Source organism: Athene cunicularia (assembly GCF_003259725.1).
Source record: "Athene cunicularia isolate RWA chromosome 15 unlocalized genomic scaffold, athCun1 chr15_part1, whole genome shotgun sequence".
Taxonomy (NCBI): domain Eukaryota; kingdom Metazoa; phylum Chordata; class Aves; order Strigiformes; family Strigidae; genus Athene; species Athene cunicularia.
In genome coordinates, this window is record NW_020799121.1 from 4,897,143 (window position 1) to 4,916,693 (window position 19,551).

At 36.3% G+C, this 19,551-nt stretch overlaps 2 protein-coding genes across 3 annotated transcripts in view; one reads left to right on the plus strand and one right to left on the minus strand.

The window, feature by feature from the left end:
- RSPH14 (radial spoke head 14 homolog) overlaps positions 1-19,551 on the minus strand; it is a 104,058-nt gene that overhangs the window by 71,246 nt on the left and 13,261 nt on the right. The window lies entirely within an intron of this gene.
- The window catches only part of GNAZ (G protein subunit alpha z), a 73,983-nt gene that overhangs the window by 51,419 nt on the left and 3,013 nt on the right, over positions 1-19,551 (plus strand). The window lies entirely within an intron of this gene.

Sequence of the window (19,551 nt, forward strand, 5' to 3'; positions counted from 1 at the left end):
TTTTTTTTTTTTTTTTTTTTTTTTTTTTTTAATAATGAAATATGCAGGGGTGTTCTTGTACCACTGCCATCTCTGGAGACTGATTATAAGCTTTTTTGTAACCATTTCTCTGGAATCAAGGATCACAAGGAGTATCAGTGCTTTTCTAGAAGCTTTTGAAGTGGAGTAGCATAAAATAGACACATATTATAAACCTTTACTGTGGAGTCTACCATGATACCTAGATAAATTATGGCATGTGCCCAAGGCACTTCCTTTACTTCCTGAGCAAGAGTAATTTTTAAATAACTTACATGATAAAAGATAGTGACGTAAATTGTAGTTTCTGATTATTGTTAAACTGAATTTTCAAAGCTGCCTACTTCAGGTCTTAAAAAAAACCTGAAAAAAAAAGAATATTCTTGGAAAACTCGGTGAGCAATTACAGGCTTTATGCTTCTAAGCTATATGATAAATGCACCGTACCAAGTCATCATAACACTATTGACGGGAATAAGTTATGGTGCTGCAGATAGACGTACATGTTTAGCTACATAGAGTCACAACAACTGCAAAGAAGTAAGAGATCAAAGGCATATTTGCCAACTATAGGTGTAATTTGAGGTTGCCCAATACTGTTACATCAACTACAAACGAAAAGAATCGTCATGAGACAACATTAAAAAGGAATGCATGGTGACAGACTCGGCATTCAGTGTAATTTCCTTGTCAAAAGTTTTTGACTGTTGCACAGAACAGGTCATTATTATATCAGCATTGCAGATCTGAGTGGCCAAAATACACATTGCTTCTCTACTGTATTTTATATTGAACAGTATTATGTTGATGTATAGTACATATAAAATGTTGGTGCGCTGTGATCAGGCTTAGGTTTGCAGGAGATACAATCTACAAGAGACTGAAGTAGAAGCTAATACTGCTGTTTCCTCCTTATGATTAGCAGAAAGGCTAGGATGCAAATTAAAGTCGGTTTGAAAAAAAAGCCTAGGTCAAGATATAAAACTTGCATTTGTACACTGGATCGGGTGACTGTCATGTTGATTCCTAATAACAAATTACTAATAAAGACAAACTAATGAAGAGTGTCTTTTCAAATCAGGGTGGACAATTTCAAATATTTCCTCCAGCTGGAAAAAGAGGTGTGATTCTTTGTATGCTCTGCCCTGTTCTGCTTGTATTATTCTAAAGTGGGCTCATTTCAATAGGTTTATTCCCTTTCTAAAAAAAAAATATCCAAATTGGTCTGCATAATAATAGATCTGACCCATTCTGTGCTGGTGACAGTGCTTGATTTCCAGCTCAGATGCTCACTTGTTGATGTTATCTCATTTGTAAGGAGTTTTAAATGGTGCAGCTTAGAAGACAAAAACCTTGTCAAATTAATAAACATGTTCAGTGTTAGTTTGAAAGGAACAGACTTATATTAGTTAATGGAAAACCAGCTCTAGTTGCTATCCTCCAGAATGTGTGAATGATTTGTTGTGTAATTATTAAGACCTGGATTTCTGACAGTGGCATCCAAAACAAGCATTTATTAAATTCATGGGCAGTATTTAAGCTGAAATAGTGTTTAAATGTGAAAATGAGTATGGAAGCTTGTCATAAAGTGAGCAGATACATAAATGCACATATGTGTACATACCCCTATATACACATTCCTTAATCATTGCCTCTTTGGAAAATGGTGAATGAACTCAGGTACAGAGTTAAGTGCTGTGGTTGCTCAACTGCTTCACATTAGGGTTGCATCTGTGCCAGTGTATAACACTGTATTAATTAATGCTAATACACTAAGAAAGTCAGAAATAAGTATATCATAGAGGACCAAAAAAAGGGTGTTTGTTAGAAACCAAGCAGTTTTGACTTTATATTTGTTCCTTCAATATTCTGTAAAGCAAATCAAATTTATATGTAAATTTAATCAGACCCTTATAGCTAATGCAGAAATAAGACACAAAAGTGAATTTCTATCCTTGTATTATGCCTCAGTTCAAGTGGGTAAATAACTGTATTATTGAAAAAAAATTTCAAACAAAAAAAAATTATTGAAACACAAAGCTAAAAAGTTTTTTAAAGTAATCTAGACTATCACCACTACAAATCTAATAATTTTTATGGTCTTAGTTGTATTATCGCCTTCAAAAATTTGTTGTTTTATGTCTAAATGACACTTCATAGTTGTTCCCTGAATATTACAGCCAAAGAAAATGGCTTCCTTAAATTTTCAAGTAGTTCTCTTCCATTTCTCCTATCCACTGTCAACCTACTTAACTGCTGAAGTTCCATTTCAATATGTTACAAAATAAATATTTATTCTCGTGTGTGTGTGTATATCTATATATGTATATATAAAAAAACTTATTAGATATAGAAGCAATTTGAATTTCAAAAAACAGTTCTGAACATGGGGAATTCTAAAGTAGGTGTGCTGACATGGTTGTCATTGCATGGATTTACACACTAAAGTTCCTTCACTGTTAATATTGTATTCATCAAAAATTTTTAACTGCATTTGGTGATATGGATTATTTGACTTACAAAAAATGTCAAGACAATTTTAGTGTCATACAGTTGTACTTGAAATACCCGAACATTTCAACAATTACTTACATGCATGCAGCATGACAGCCAGACTTGAGGCTGAAAATTGTAGTATATTTTTTCCACTTCTAAGAGAATAGATAATGTCTTGGAATAGATGATGTCTTGGAATATTTCTCAAGATTCCATTAGGTGCTAGAGAGACAGGACTGCCAAGAGGTGATGAAAATGTCAGTCTACACCGTCTTTACGAGCCCTTGCCAGTAAGCAGACTGAAATCTCTTTAGTCCGGCTGTATGCATTCAGACTCCTGCCATAAATCTTATCTGGCCTTGTGGCAGACAATGCTGGAAATCACCCAGGACAGGCTTAAGGCAGACTTTTCATGTTACCTGTGTAATGCCACTGCAAGGGCATATAGGATGAATGGCAGACTCATCCAACCTACTACATCTGTAATGATGAAAGGTGAGTGCATGATTCTGCATTCAGAGAGCGTAAGGACAGCCTTCTGGTATGGCTCACAGTTTACCTTTGGTCCTGACGTGTAAATGTGGGCTTACGTCTATGATGATTAGTTAATGTGTTTAGATTAATGAGAAGAATCAGTCTTATGTTCAGTTCACTGCCCTTCTAGCACATATAGTACAACTATTAGGACAACTAGATGTCCATTTTTAATCAAAGTTTATTTCTGTCTATTTTTAAATCACTGCAATTATTTGTTACTTGCCCATTTTGAACTGGAAAATCTAAAATAAAATTTCCTTAATGAAGATGACAGATTTTACTTTGGGTTTAAAGATTTTAATACATTGGCTGTTGCCAGCATCCTGAGAATTTCTGTGTGAAGAAACACATCATTTTTTATTAGAGGAGACATTTTGGTTAAAATATGTGATCATTAGTACAACATGTGCCTCTGTAGTAAGTTTAAATCATCTTCTGTTCCCTTGAGAGAGATTTCAGGTTATAATGGTAAAATCTTATCAGCATTTTATGTTGCAGTTTTCTGGGAAGTCTTGCATTCCAGATAGAAATTCCTGCTTTCTCTGTGGGTCAGATTTATACTACCTATTCCTCCTTCTCTCCCTGTGAAGAATACATTCTGGGCCTGTTCTCCCCAGAATGCATTCACTTATGCATATGATCATTTACATACAAGGAGCTTAGTTTCTGATTGCCTGCTTCAGCAATACAGCATCTGCCACATAAACCATCTCTTTACCTCTTTTTATGAATATTTTAATGCCAAGAATATCTTCTGCTATTTCGATGGAAACGTGCAGAGGAACTTAAAATGAATGCAGTGGAAAACAGAGGTTGGAAGAAAAGGCTTCTTGAGTTCTCACTCTGTGCTTAGGCTGACCAAAATTATTCTCTTTTATAATTGGGTACAAAATTAATTATAGGCTTTATGACTTAATGTATAAACACAAAGTTGAAAATAGAGAAGCAGTACACAAACCAAAACCAATATATAGCCTTCTCCCTTTTAATGGATTGAAGAGAAAATAATTTTACATTTCTTTAAGAAATCAAAGAAACAGACAAGTGATAAGAAGCCATGCAAATAAATGAATTCCCTTCAAGACTGCAAAAGCTAGTAACTTTGTTAGATTTTCTCTTCTTTCCTCTGGTGTAACTCATTCTCAGAATGTTTGTTTTTTTTTTTTTATTCAATCCAAGATCCATTAATTAAGAGCTCACCAACGAGACAGCAGTTATTTTACAGGCACAACACTAAAAGTTGGTTTGTTGGAAAAAACATCAGGCAGGCTGCTAGAACTACTGTGTTGTTATTAGCATTGAGTAAGCCTTAAAAAAGAAAAAAAAGTATGACTTGTAATTCTGTAATAACAGAAAGATCAGATGCTCAAACAGCTTCCTTTCTTCTCCCCTATTCATCTATTCTGTTTGTTACCCAAATTGTCATTACTCTACCAGCACTGCCTATGATGTAACCATAATTCCTCTTGTGATCCCACAAGTTACAATCCAAGCCACAGGATAATTTTTTTGAAATAAGCTAACAGCACTGTTTTTATTGTCTCCTGAGAACAGGAGAGACCCATGAGACACTTCTATGTGAACAGGCCCTTACTGTGTGTAATTCAATTAGTCTTGGGACATTTGACATCCCTCTTGAACTCAGTTATCAATTTCAGCTTTAATTATTAGATGGCAAAGAAAAATAAGTTATGTGATATACTCAGAGGTATATGGAATCCCATAGTTTAGAAAAAACAAAATTCAGACTACATAGAATTCATATATATATATATATATATATATATAATGAATGATAAAATTTGGGACTGGATATACAAAAAGAACAGCCTTATCTTCCAGCACTGCAAATTCTAGGATTAAAGCACCACAAGAACTTTGGTATAACGTATGATGAACTTTTTAAAAAGAAGCTATCAATTTCCAAGGGAAAAAAAAAATTACCCATTATTAAAAAAGAAAAATCTAACAATTTTAACAGGATCTCCTTAATATTTGGCATGGCCCTTGTCTCAGATATATGTTTTTTTCCTCATGCCTTTGCAAGTTTGTATTAATTTGAACTGTGCAAATTCCTGTGCTAATACAAATGGAATAGAACATCATTAGGGAGATCTGATCAGCCGCTAATTGTACAAAATTATACAAGGACTGTTTCTTATCTGGAATGTACAAGTCTAAGGAGGAACCAGAATTGGAACTGTGAGAAAGTTGGGAGTAAGTTTAGACTGTGAAGCAGTGTGAGTGGAGGATGACATGGATTGGGGTTTAAGCTGTCTGGTAAAATCAAATAATCAAAAGTTAGTAAATGGGAGAATATTGTTGGTGTAACCTTATTTTGACTATCTTGTTTCCGTATATTTTGATTCAGTCTTTATAGTGATGATGTTTTTTCTATGGATTTTTCACCTCATTCAATGAATATAATGTTTTTTCTATGATTAATGAGGGTTTATGTGATAAATAAGACTGTCAACTGTAGGAACACTGCCATCATCTGTCGCAGAGGGAGGAAAATGTGAAATGAATGGAACATAGGATTATAGGAGACAGAGAAAGCTCATATGGCTAAATCAGCTGAATGCTACACTGAATAACTGTACTAGATCCTGGCATAGGTTCATGTTCCTTTTTTGGTTCCAAATCAATTTCTTAAGTGAAAACTTTCAGAGATAATCCCACCACATTCTTCCTTCATTTTCACAAAGGGACCTAATCTGAGATCCTGTGATTTGATTTGTAGTTCGTCTGATTACTCAGAGCTACATGAGATACCAATGGTATCTTGAAAAACCTGTTGAACCTTGTTAAATAAAACACATGTGCTGAAAAATTAGGTTGTAGAAAATTAGGGATGTCTAGAATTACGGGGTCCTTCTAACTATAATTTCTCATTGTATAGATTGTATCATTCCCTATTTATAAATTGCTTTTAACAGTGCCTCTTGATCTGACATGCTGTGGAAACAAATGTAGGCAATGAAATATTCAGATACATAATTATAAGCTTGAGAAGAAAGCAGTAATTCTGTTTTTTGTGCAGTTCATATATAGTAAATTTATACTAAAGTATGAGTCTATAAATTGAATTGTGACAATAAAGAAAAATACTGACTAGCACAGGACATTGTCCACCTTGCAAGATGAATAAAAAGGGGTTCACTGAAGAAAAAACTATGTGCTTGTGTAACATGAGATTTAGATGCGTAACACTATGTAGGTAACTATGATTTCAGCATTTGACACAAGCATTTAAGTTTGTCATTTTGATGTTCTTGCAGTTCCTTCCTTTTTTTGTTACATTTTAGAGTAAGTTCCTATAAATACGTTCTTGCTGGTATTTTTAGAAATAACTTAAGAAATATCAGTGATCTATGCCACACATAATTAATTTTGTTTCATTCTCTTTTCATGGCATACTGTGTATTTCTGTATATTTATATCGTAGTGGTCACTAGTTCCTGGGAAGTTCATTCGTACTCTGTGATGAAAAATCTGACAACACTGAAGATTAATCTTGACCTTCATTCAGTGTTTAATGTTAAGTCAGAAATCTACTGTATTATTTTTGTATTAACTGGGATTGAAAGGAGAAAGTTGAACAGCTGGTAGAAAGTAGGCTTTTAAAGTGATTGTAAACTTACCTTTCTGTTATGAAGACTTGTTACAAGCAATTTCTGTGGAAAATGATGTGTCTGTAATATTTTAAATTGTCTAAAAAAAAGTTAATTTTAAAAGATATTTGCATTTCTTGCAGAAAATGTTATAATTCTTTGCTATTAATATTCTATACATTTTAATCTTCTTTCTAATATGCTTCCAGTATACAATATGGTGACTGTAAATTTAAAAATGTACTTGTCTGGAGAAAACAGTGTGATTCTTAAGATTCATAATGCAGTTTGGTGCAATGCAAAGCCATGTTCTGATGGTTTCAATTTTGCAGTGCTCCGGTAAATTAAATATTCCAAATTTACAGCGGTGTAATTGTAAACCAAAATGGTTACTGAACCTTTGCCTTTAATTGACAGAGTCTTTCCAGCTATTTTACAGACTCAAAATCTGTTTGGACAGATGGCAGTAGTGAATCTCTCCCTTTTGCCTAAATTTTTGAAAAAATTTAGGATGTGTAGATACGATTACTTAGTTGCTCATTTCAGTTGAAGTATATAATGAAATAGTGTCAAAAGAAGGAAGATGGCTTGATAACCCAGATGATGAGGTAGCAAACCCTCTGCTGAGTGAGCACCCACCTACATATGGAAATTGATAAAAGTAAGGGCTGAGACACCAGGAGAGCCTAGAGCCTAGCACTGGAGCAGTAGAGATCAGAAAAAAGACAAGAATGGTCTGATGAAAAACTCTGTGGATCATTCTCAGTGTCTACACAAAGTGGAAGAAATGATCGCCCAAAAGGCTTCACAAATTCCACATCAAAGTTGGTGGTGGGTTGTTTTTTTCTGAACAACTTTAGCAATAGTGCTTCATACCAACAAGGGGACTTACATCACGTGACCACAATGTGTTTTGTTTGGGTTTTTTAAAATTCAGTTTTGCTTAACCAAAGTTATTTTTGCTCCTTTGTCTGCAGCCCAACAGACTAGAACTTCCATTACAAATACAGGAGAAGCATTTTTTTTCAGAATACATCACCATTTCTTTCCTTTCATTCTTCTCCAATTACTATAAAATAACTTCATGGAAATCATCTCCTGAAACTGATTTGCTCTAAATTCCAGTAAAGCTACTTAAAACCAGAAGAATTTATTGAAGGTGAAGACAAGATTCTTTCTTTCTCCATGCTGCTAAACATGCTGCTTTTGCACTCCTCAGTACTTCTCCCAGTTTATGTAAAAAAAAAAAAGTGAAGATCAGACCCAGATTTAGACCATCTATTTGATGTTGCTTTGCTTTTCTTCATTTAGCTTGCTTTCTCTGTTCCTTTTTCATTTTTGACTCTGAACACTGACTTATGCGCCCTACAGCCATTATGTTTCTTCCAGGTTAGTAGGAGGCAACCTCAAGACCAGCATGATGGCAAGAACTATGTTAGAATTATAGGCAAGGCTGCTAAAAGATCTGAAATAACCACCTGAAGTATGCTATGTTAATCTTGCAACACAGATGGGATAAAAAGGGAAGACAGCCATTGTTCCCCCAAGAGCTCTAGCTGCACCAAACTCTGTAAGCATCCTACTTAAAATATCTTCAAAGATGTAATAAAATAAAAAGCCAGGGCTCCTGCAAGAATTTCACCTGCTTAAGCTGCGAGGGCAAAATGCATCCATCTCCAGATGTTATACAATCTGAGAAATACTTTCAGGGTTTGTGGGTATTAATTTTTTTTTCCCCTGCAGAGAATTTCTCAGTATAAAATGGTATTTATCTTTTTATTGTATAATAGGCTGGTTTATTGTTCAGATACTACTGAAGAATGAAGTCACTAGCCAACTTTTTCTAGTGAAAAGTGGTGCAGCATCTGTGTGGGCCAGTTTTCCTTCTCTTTTTTTCTCTTTTTTCTTCCTGGGTCTAACAGAAAATATCATTATCCTCCTGTCATTCATGCACTCTGGTGTTGGGCAATGCAAATTAACTACAGGTCAGTACTTCTACGACCCTTTGACTACCTTTTTGGTGCAAAACACTGTGCTTCAAATGATGCTGAAGTTTGTAAAACAAAGTCTTTTTTTAAAAAAAAACAAACTGGATGAGACTAACAGGAAAGGCAAAATTGTCTAGGAACTGTAGCAATTTTACATGAGTTACATAAAGAAGTTTTCACCAACAGAGAATGAACCAGATGAGTTCACAAGAAAGGATGAGCTGTTCTGACAGCCATAAGGTACCAAACAGTTGTACTAGGTCACAGCAAATATCTGCAGCAGTCCGTGTCCAACTGTGGGCAGCGGTGGATATTTAGGAAAGAACATGGGAAGGGATCAAGCACACAGTGATACTTCCTGCAGTGTACCCTACCAGATAACTGAACCCAGGACTGCATCGACAGTCTTCTGTTTGTGCCCTTTTATTTTAATTGCTTTTTGAACCCAATTACACTTTCATGACTTTACTATTCTCTAACACCTTATGACAGAGTTTTACATTTAATTATGCACTGCATGGAAGGAATACTTGTCTGCTGTCAGATAACTGAATTTGATGTTTCTTCTTGCATTGTAAGAAAAGGTGTAAAAATCATTCACTATTCAGCATTTTCATATCATTCATGATTTTATGAGCTCTACTGTGTTCTCTTTCAGCTATTTTTTTTTTTCCAGGCTGAAGAGAACTTTTTTTTTTCCCTATGATAGTAATTCCATACTTGTGATAACTATTGCTGGTTTTCTCTATGTTTTCTAATTTTATAAATGATCCTTCATTTTACTTATATTGATTAGCTTTCATAAATATCCAGAGAGTCCTGTTTTAAAGCTGGGCTTGATTGTATTGAAATGAAAACCTTATTGAGAAGTCTTCCCTTCATTATATCATACTTTATCAGTGTGGACTCTAGTCACTGACGTTTCAGATTTCAAATAATTCTTATCCAGAGAAAGGACATTCACAGGCACCAGATTTTGCAACCTGTCCCCCTGCCATTATTCTATTACACAAAATTATGAAGTTTACTAGTGCATTCTAGTGGCAAGAAATAATGGAGTTCTTTCATTAAAAAAAAAAAAAAAAAAAGAAAAGTCTCTTATGTATGCAATCTGTTGTTTCACTTCAGGCTGATTGTCTGGGTGACAGGAAACTGCTAAGGGTAACCTGTTAACACCTTTCCATGCACATTTCAAAGAAGGTGCAATGAAAAGCATTGTTTCTTTACATATAATCTAGCAGCCAGAGCTTGAGTTATGTGTAAACTACACAAAAGTAGGTTAGTCAATAGTTGGCAACAGTGAATAAGCATTTTTCTTTTTCCTTGCATATTCTCATGTAGTTCTTATGCAGGTTTCTGCAGTATTTTAATAGCTGTGGGGCTACTCTTAAGGTCCAGAGAGCTTGAAAGAACAGAAAACAATAAAAAATGGGTATTCCACAAAGGCCACAGCTCCATTTTTTTTTTTTTCTTCTTTTTCATCCTGCTTCACCAACAGGACAGTGACAGTGTAGTGTTAACTCTCTCCCATCGGAAGGATAGCCCTTTTGCTTGAATTCGCCTCTTTGGGATGAAAAGATTGAAATCTGCTCAGAACTGCACGCATGAAATTCATTTATGGATTCATCTATATATATGTTTTTACAATTCACGGAATTATAGTAATGTAGGCTGGATGTGATCTCTGAAGGTCACTTATCCTATCGCCCAGCTGAAGATGGACTTTTGCCAACAGTAAATCAGGCCAGCTACGGCTTTATCTAGTTGACTGAGGAAAAGCTCTATAGATGGACACTTCACAAAATTTCTAGGCAAATTGTGCTAGTCTTCTAGTGATTTTTTTTTCCCCCCTAATATCTAATCTGAACCTCCTAAACTGCAATTAGTGTTCATTGCCGCTTACTCTTTCATCTGGTACTGCTGGGAAGGTTTTAGCGTCATCACCTTTGTAACTATGCTTCAAGTAATTATAGGCTGTTATTACATCACCCCTTATCCTCCTCTTTGCCAGCCCAAACAAGCCCAGTTCCCTCAGCCTCTCCTTGGAAGTCAACGCAGCGTTATTACCCAGACACAAAAGGCTGATACTAAGCTTAAAGGTCTCAAATGAGGACAGCTAAAGTCCTGGACCACTTCATGTGTAAAACTATGCAACATTTCAGCTATGTTGAATATGTACTTGAAATGCACCTTTTGCCCTTGAGCTAAGCAAATCATCTAAAGGCCTGAAAGAAAACAAAACCAAACCCACCCCACTTGAAAACAATGAGTAAGCATTGAAATAAATTGAAAAAGGTTACCAGGAATAAAAAAGCTTGCTTCTGTTACCATATATATAACTCACTATAAGGATAAACATCCAGATATTTACAATTAAAGTATAGATATTCATACTACTTTGGACATATTTTCAAGAACCGTGAGATTTTAAATTAATATGATTTTGAAAAGAAACTATTTTTAAACTAGATTTTTTTTAAAACTCCAGGAATATTCAGCTTCCTTGGAATACTGTACAACACTTTGAAAAACCACAATCCCAAAGCAAGCACAGGTACATAGGTTACAGCACTGGTGGATAAAGGAAGAGCAACTGATGTCATCTGCTGGGACTTGTGCAAAGCTGTCAGTCACCTAAATTGGAGATGTGGATTGACAGACAGACCACTCGGTGGATCAGGAATTGGCTGGATGGTCACAGTCAAAGAGTTGTGGTCAGTGGCTCAAAGTCCCAGTGGAGAGCAGTGACGAGTGACGTTCCTCAGGGGTTGGTGTTGGGACTGGCACCGTTCTACATCTTTGTTGGACAGTGGGATCGAGGCACCCTCAGCAGTTTGCCAACGACACCGAGCTGTGTGGGGCGGTCACACGCTGGAGGGAGGGGATGTGCCATCCAGAGGGACCTGGACAGGCTGGAGAGGTGGGGCCGTGCCAACCTCACGGAGTTCAACAAGGCCAAGGGCAGGGTCCTGCCCATGGGTCGGGGCAATCCCAGGCACAGACACAGGCTGGGCGAGGAGTGGATGGAGAGCAGCCCTGCGGAGAAGGGCTTGGGGGTATTGGTGGATGGAAAACTGCCTGTGAGCCAGCAACGTGCGCTCGCAGCCCAGAAAGGCAGCCGTGTGCTGGGCTGCATCCAGAGCAGTGTGGGCAGCAGGGCGAGGGAGGGGATTCGCCCCCTCTACTCTGCTCTGGTGAGACCCCACCTGGAGTCCTGTGTCCAGCTCTGGGGGCACCAACGTCAGAAGGACACGGACCTGCTCGAGTGGGTCCAGAGGAGGCCACGAAGATGATCAGGGGCTGGAGCAGCTCCTGTGAGGACAGGCTGAGAGAGTTGGGGGGTTCAGCCTGGAGGAGAGAAGGCTCCGGGGAGACCTTAGAGCAGCCTTCCAGGGCTTAAAGAGAGCCTGTGGTAAAGCTAGGAAGGGACTCTTTATCAGGAGGTGTTGTGATAGGATGAGGGGTAGCAGTTTTAGACTGAAAGTGGGTGGATTTAAATTAGATATAAAGAAGAAATTCTTTCCTGTGAGGGTGGTGAGGCCCTGGCACAGGTTTCCCAGAGCAGCTGTGGCTGCCCCCTCCCTGGCAGTGTTCCAGGCCAGGCTGGACGGGGCTTTGGGCAACCTGGGCTAGTGGAAGGTGTTCCTGCCCAGGGCAGGGGGGTGGAAGTAGGCGATCTTTAAGGTTCCTTCAAACCCAAACCATTCTGTGATTATATGCTGCTAATTTGCTTCTTAGAACTAAGTTAAAAACTATCTTAATTTGTAATCAGGAAATCTTAATTTTCTGGTACTGTCAAAGATACTGAAGGTGTATTCTTATATTCCTTTTCTGGCATGTTTGTCCTTTTAAAATTGCTTGCCTCCCAAATAATACACAGAAGCACAGTGCATGGTCTCATAACCTTATGTGAAGAGGCTCATGTAGCATAAAGCTTTGTTGGCCTTTGAGGCAGTAAAAGTAGAGCGTTAACAGTTGTTTTCTGAGCAGCTGAAACATAGAAAGCTTTCCTTTAAGAAAAAAAAACAAGCTACCTGCCCTCTTTAATGATTAAATTGAAGGCTGTGAAAACAGGTATATTCCATGATGGTTTTTATCTTGTGTACTTCTACTATAGCCCTTACAGCACTGCCCTAGCTGGACACCTGTGTAACATACAGGTTTTACTGTGCTGGCCTATTGTGACTTGAAGTTTCTTTTGGCCTGTGTCAACTGCAGTAGCATTTCTTTTGCCAATCTATCCTTATTGCTCCTTCACAGAAATGTTGACTTGTGTGGCTGTTCTGTCAGGCACAGGACCAATACTGACTGCCCTGTATTTCTATTCTGCTGAACATACCTTTTTCTAGAACTTGTAATTCTCTTATGAAAAGTGATAAATATAGTACCTATCACATGCACACTTTCTGGCTTCTAAATATAATTTTCCTGTACCTCAGCTTGTTTAGAAGATATGTATAGCTAGTCACAAGAGATAACTCAATCTACATGTATTTCTCCACTTTTATTCTGCCCCCTTCCTTGTTGTGGAACAGCCTTTAATACCTTGGCCAGACATACTGGAGTAGCCTTTATCTGGATCTTACAGTATTTCTATTAAATGCTGAATGCCCCTCTCTTTCTGATCCTTGAACTTGGTAACCTTTCCCTCTGTTCTTCTATATATCCTTTCTTTAGGTTCTCTTTAGTTTGTAAGTCCTAGGAGAAGTATCTTTTTGTCCTGTTCCTTTATCTGGAAATCCTCTGGCTCAAAATCTAATCCTCCTGTCAGGATATTGACATTGACAACTGAATTGACAAATTCAGTCAAACTTCTTTCTCAGCTCAGGCACTCTCCTTAGTATAATCATAGCTTAGTGTGAGACTGTACTTACTAGTACTTACAACAAATCGGTATTGTTACTGATCTAGGAATATAAACCAGTTTTGATAGATAGTATTAAAGAGGGGTTTACCCCAGTCTGTCATTGGCACCCATATGTAACTACTACATAACAATGCTTAACTTATCATGTACTCCTGCAGACATGACTTGCTGTTCCAGTGCACACCTAAAAAGCTGCAGGGATCAATTTTCAAAGACAAATGTTCAGGACCTTGTTAAAGTAATACTCCAAATTATATCTGCTTTGTCTAGTGTAGTCCACATTAAGCCTTAGTAACACCACAGTTCTTTTCCAGTCACAGAGATCATGCGTGATAAAATATTAATAATGTTTTCATTGTCATCCTATACAATAGCCAAGACTAAAGGTCCCCATGTAATTCTCATTCATACTGCCAGTTTCAGTTATCATCTGCAGAATTTTCTCTAAAGACAGTAGTAATACTCCACAGGAAATCATCAAGGGAGACAGTATCCTGCAGTACCGCTTTGTCAGGTTTATTTTCCCTTTTTTTCTCTAAAAAAGAGGTATCAAATATTGACTACTGCCTTCTCTCTCCTCATTTTCACATACAAGCTGTAAGTACAAACAATTACAGGATATTATCTTTAAAATAATGAGGAATTAATTTGTAGTTTACAAATTTTGTTTGCCAGTATAATTTTTTCTACTGATTTGAGGATGAATCTGTTTAAAAAAACTGAAGCCAGCTTGTTTCACACTTAATTTTTTCTTTTGCCTTCGACATACAAATATGTATCTTCCTATCCAAAGTTTCACAAGAGTGTCCACTTCATAACATCCATGTTTCTCAGCCTTCTGTAGGCTCATTTCATAGTAGGGATTCAAGGTTCCTCTAATATCAAACCTTCTTTCCTCATCCCTTTCAATTTCCCTTTATTGCAGTGGCATAAAGTATACATCTATACATACCATGCTGTGTTATTTTTCCATATTTCTGCACTTCACATTCCTCCTATGTATGCAGGACACCAAAAGGGATTTTTGTAAGAAGGACAGAAATAGATGGCATGTGCATGCATATATCCATATGACAGGTGCTATATTGACATAGCTGCTTCTAGTTATCCTGACCTCCTCCTTGTTTTGTTTACCTGGTCAGGAATTCCTGCAGTGGTTTTAGACTGATGTAATGTATTACTCTGGTGATCGGATAATGAGTTTGTCTGCTTGTAGAATAAATTAAGCTGCTAAGTGACTTGAGAACACTTCATAATGAATTCACAATGGGACTTACGCTTCTGTGTCAACCTTTCTAATTATGACATTTTAGAATTTCCAACATTTTCCAGGAAAACTTTGGGATCCTAGAACTGGAAAGAAAGGGTTTGGAAATGCAAAACAATTCTGTCTAGTCAAACCTCTATTGGTTACCTTGTCCCTTCTGGGAGATGCCAAGGCTAGAAACAGCTATATGTAGGACAACACGGGTAGAGTGTTTTATCCCAGTTTAATCCTACCTCAGTCAGGTTCTTAATTTCTTGATTTGAGAGATATATCAGATGAATTGCATTAAGTCTATTTACTTCTCTCCAACAGATAGTTTCTTCTTTTTGATTTTTAGATGAAAGTAATTATTTTTCATAACCCATGAAATTATCATCTTTCCCCATTTAGACCCACAGCCACCTGATCCTATGCATTCTTGTACAAGTCATCTTTCTTTGAACAAAAGATGAATCATAAAATAGTCTTTTTCCTTTTAAATCAAGTCTCTTTTATCCAGCACTCAGTCAGGACTGCCTAACTGCTAGACAGGAAGGACCTTTCAACTAGCACTCAATCGAGGCTTTTTTTACAAGAAAAAAGTATCTCTTTATATTTATCCAGGCTGTCTCTTGCTTTCTGCATAATCTGTATTTTCTTCTGCAAAATGTCTTTGCTTTCCTTCTGCCTTCCATTATGTATTTATTCAAACATAGTTTGAATTCCTGAATTGCTTTGACTATGACTGTCTTAGGCAGTGGTATTTCCTTCAATTTATTTTGTAGACTCTCATTATTTCAGAACGGATTCCATTTTTTTTATATAGGAACCTTAAGGAAAACCCAATGTTTACATCCAATGGATTCAATTACCTTTTTACCACTCCACCACTTCTTCAAATACTTTAGCTTCACCTGCTTTCTCTAGAAGGTCTTAAGTTGTGGATCTCTAAAGAACACATTTGAAACAGAAGGAAAAGGTTCATGCTATTTTGTGAAATAGCTCGTAGCTGCCAGCATATGCTGAATGCCAGCCACTACTGCAAGGAAAAGCCTCAACAGGAAAAAAAGCAACAGCTTCCACTGGTTCTTTTGAGATTTACTGACATTTAGAGATTTTCTAACTTTTCTGGAAAGCAAACATTACCATTCCTGCACCAATTTTATTCATCATTATTTATGATTTACACGTTAATTTTAACTAATTTAGTTACAGTTTTCACAATACCCAACTGCCTACCAGTTTTAAAATAATGATGAAAGACAAATAATGATTGAAAGATAAAGTTCTTAGGTATTTAGTACAAATGCCTGTTAATTCCCTTATTTGTGATAGTTTCTCTCTTCATAATTTTTCATTTTTACATTCAAAGCTCTCCCAGCTGTGACCAGAAAGGTTTAATGTGAAAGCTGTGAAAAGATACTACATGCCAATTTGAGTCAATTTACCAGGTGATTTTTCTAATTACTTGCTACCTTGATAACAGAAAACCCTTTTGAAAACTTGTTCTGGAACTCTCTCCTGCCAAGCACACCTCTACTGTTTCAGAGGATGACCAGGGAAGTTTGTATGTTTGCAAATTATGGGGAGAACAGAAGCAGCCATCTGTTCCTTAGCATGTTCTTTCCCTTAAGCAACCAATTCCTTGTTCTCATGCTCAGAGAAGAATTCGCAATTAGCCTCCAACAAGGCAGTCTGGAAAAGGCATTGGCATTATATTGCTTATACCCCAGCTTGTGTATAATTATGAAATTGCAGCAGTACATTTTTTCTAACCACCTGGCTAGCTACTCCCCTCAGGATTCCTGAACTGGAAAAGAGACTGCAGAGAAGAATGCATTTTCCTACCATTATTTTTCCTCCACATTAATAGAAAATTTTTATATCTCCTTTGGGAGTTGTACAACAATTTATTCTATTTTTTATTATAATAAGCCATAACCATCTTAAGTTCACTTTCCCTATAATATATACAGTAGTTTTACAATATTGATGAGAGCAGAAGTGAGCCTGTTATGTTAGGATAGGGGTATACAAGTGTATACATTATGTATCTTTAGGCTCAGATTCAGTGTCAGCCTTCATATTAAACCGTGGACATCTTGCTTCTTGTTTACAATTTTCAGATATATCAAGATGTCATCTGGCTATAAAAACCTGAGACACATGTCGTGCATTGCTGTTTCAAATGTGATTGATGCCCTGTACAAATCATAAGCCACCACTTAACATTTCTAAAGGCCTTCTCTTGCCGTGTATACTATTTTCTTTTAGGTTTGGATTTACTTGTTGGTCATTTAATTCCACGCAGAAGGTGAGATTGAACATTATGTGTTTCATGTCTCCATGTTAACAGGTGAAAAACAATTTCAGAATAACTTCAACTAGTTTTCTGTTCTTCATATGGAAGTAGGTGCTGCCTGTTTCTCTTTCCCTAAAGTTTTCATACTTACATGGATGACATCTTACCGTTATTTGAAGACTTGCCTTTTCCTTTGTGATACATTTCCTTATTGTTCAGTGATACATTTTCCTATTTTTACTACTACAGTTAAATCATGAAGTGGATTTTGGGGGTGCATTTCCCAAAGTATATCATGTATATCCCAAAGTATACCATGGAACCATAGTCTTGCACTGGTGTAATAGAGCCTGCATTTTTGTTGGAAATAATAACTGAATAACTTATATGCATTTTAATTAAAACGAATTCTGGCTAAAGATTTTATGACCTTCAGATATTACACTAATATTAAAATGTTATATTGAAGAAGAAATTTCTTACTGTCAGGTACAACAGTTCACTAAGAGATCACCAAGTTTACAATAATTTAAAACTGTCAGTCCTCTTGTATGTGTTTGTTACATTTCACAGTTTTTGAAAGGGTTTTAACTCTCAGGTTTTTTCCTTGGACTACAGACTCCAACTGAGGATTCAGTAGTAGAGTGACAATGTTGTGATTCACTACAAAATACAGTAATAAATGCATCATGTTTAAAATTCAGTATCCTGTTGGCATGAATGTTGTGAGAGTTGGCCAAAACCCTATATTACCTCTAAAATTTATTTTTTTCTGACAATTAGTATCAAAAGCATTTCAACTTAGCTAAAAGTTTCTTGCATGGACTTATTATCAGCTACAAATTCAGGGAAGGAAAGAAAAGCATGATTATTTGGTAACAGATGTATGATGTTTTTAGGAGATTATCTGTTGTGTCAGGATTTGCATTGTGAAAATAAAAATTAAACTGTCAAACTGAATTTAAAGCCAGATTTTTACACCTATAAATCTGTCTGTATATTAAGTAGGCTCAAGTGTCAGATGACCCCACCTTTACAAAGAAAGAAGTAAACAGAAGAGCCCAAATATAGGGACTCTATAACTTTCCTTGTATTTCAGTTTGCCTTAAGAGGCTTGTGAATTAGATTTCAATTACATACTCCTGCTGTGGCTGTGCCAACCACCATGGTGCACCCCTGTGCTGCTGAGGCTTTTGAAATGACCAGAAACTGCTAAGGGTTTCTGGTTTCAATCTGTAAACACTGTAAACACAGAATTACTCACTAAAATAACTAAATCAGTGCCTTCATGGAACTCTGAGAACAGAGGATGTCATTCTGACCAAGCCATAGCAAATGAAAAGGAATAGGAACATAAATAGAAGGAGGAAAGTACAAGAGGTAATTCAGAATGCTTAGGTAAAACAGTCTGCTCATGTTTCAGCATGAAATGCATTATGCATTTTTAAGGGGTAATTTTTTCAGGATACTGTTTTAGTATAACTAATGATCGATACTGTTGCAGTTTTCCTTTGAAGTAATACCAATACATTTTCCTTCTCTAATACAAGTGAATAAAAAGTAAATTTAAAAAAAAAAAAATCATATTACTTTTTGTGTAATAAACAGTGAATGATTCTTCTCTCTTCATCTCACTAGCAAAAATATGGAGTTTAAATTGTGTCTACAAGAAGGAGATATGCCTTACAGTGTTCTGAGATTTTAAAGATGCTCAAAAATTGCAAAAAATGTTTTGGGATGTCTGAAGAGGATTAGATGGGAATGATGAAAAACTTAGGCTTTGGAATCTGCTATGAAACTGGCCCATGGAGGTCAAAATATCAAAAAGCATTATCACCAAGTTGAAAAATTGGTTGATACTAATTTTCAAGGAGAATAACTGGCACACAGCTGAAAGACTCTTCTAGTTAAAACAATAGTAAAGAAAGTAAACAGACATCACAGCAAGAATTCAATTTTTCAGCCTACATTACCTCTGTCTCAGAGCCTATGATACCTTCAGAATCTATATAATCTCCAGTTTTAAAAATATACCTTGTTTATTGTGAATATTTGTTTCAATACTTTTTTCCAAATAGGTTTGCTGTACAGAAAAAACTGATTCAAAATTTTCAGTCATATATCATTTTCTTACTTTCAGAAGTAGAAGAACACAGCTGAACAGGGACAGAATAAAGGACCACTTACTCAAGAATTACAGTTTTATTAATAAAAATCATTGCTGGGTATTGAAAAATATTGGAATGAATCCTTTTTGCTTAATTGTAAAATGCTATGCTTATCAACATTCTCTAAATATGAATAGGATGACTTGGTTAAAAGAGGTGTTTTTCTTTAAATAGAAAATATGAGTGCATACCTTAAAAAAATTTCATGATAGACAAATAGCTGACTGAAGTCAGGATTGATAATGCTGATGTGCCAATGAAACCTAACAGAAATAAAGATCTAAGCTGTAACATGCTGGAAAACATTGGCCTTGG